The sequence below is a fragment of the Eimeria mitis genome, genomic scaffold (assembly GCF_000499745.2).
Source record: "Eimeria mitis Houghton genomic scaffold, Emh_scaff337, whole genome shotgun sequence".
NCBI classification, from domain to species: domain Eukaryota; phylum Apicomplexa; class Conoidasida; order Eucoccidiorida; family Eimeriidae; genus Eimeria; species Eimeria mitis.
In genome coordinates, this window is record NW_013571709.1 from 17,102 (window position 1) to 18,346 (window position 1,245).

Below are 1,245 nucleotides of genomic sequence, written 5' to 3' on the forward strand. Positions count from 1 at the left end.
CCTTGCGACTCTTGGTGCGCTATTCGAAGACGCGTAAGGCTAGGTATACGATCGGGCTTAAGAGCCCTGATGAGTTGGTCGAATCGAATCACAATGGCATAGCGCATGGAATAAGCACGGGTGTTTCTGCGAGGCGCCGCTACAGAGATAAAGGGTGTAGAGGCGATGTGTACGCACCTCACCATCGGGCCGATGCAGCTAGCCAACGGACTGCTGCCATTCTCGTGTTGAACTGAGTGAACGGCGCAGTACCCCACTCAAATAGCAGTGCACTGTCGCCTTAAGAGGAGAAATAGCACATGCAGAGAGTGACATTTCTGCAGCGCTTCATGTTGTGGGCAAGAAGGTGTACAGAAGTAGACGCTTCCGGCGTCAGTTAGCCAGAAGCTACGAGGCAAGCTCCCATGAACCAGGCTCCTTGGAAACTAATGGTGTATTTCCTACATCACGTGCTCAACAACTGACGGACGGGGTGTTTCCCGCCAGGAATAAATATGTCAAGCTACTAACACGCCAAAGAGCACCAAACATGCCTGCAGAACGACAATATTCGGCGGCGGAGAAATCAAACCCTCTTGTCTCCCGGTATATACTCTTCAGCTCGAACGTAAGGCCATTTGATGCATTGAACGCACCTCATTCACGTAGATAGCAATGGAAACAAAAGTTTTCAAATCCATCGGTCTTGAAAACGCCCCGATCCGGTGAGCATCTGCCTAGCTGTATCCGCCTGGTCATACGGACGTCGTGGAAGCCCTGCTCTGCACTTGATAACCTCCCTGATCATCTGGTCATAGAATTACGAAGCAGAATGGCAAGATGCCAAAGGCACGGGGGTTGGCGACTGGATGTGGAACTGCGATAACCGTGGGAACGAGCGTTGTAGTGTGGGGCATTACTTCCGTCATAGCGAAGGATAAACTTGGGCTCCGAGACATGGGAGTTGAAAACCTGTAATATGGCGGCGCATCCTCCAAGGACTACCTTGGCGACGATGAGCACTGTCACACTGTGAACATCGGGCAGGCAATGCTTACGTCTGGAGCCAGCCGGAGATGCGCTCGGCAGCACCGAGAGCGAATGGCTGATTCGCGTTGTAGCCCACGGCGAAGTCATATCTTACCAGAAAATCGCCGGGAAAATTGGAAAACGTAAGCTGGTCCCCACCGGTAAACAACTCGAGACTAACAGCCCCGAAGGCCCTGCAAACATGAGGAGGATTGGATGCTTCCAGGAGAGCCAGGG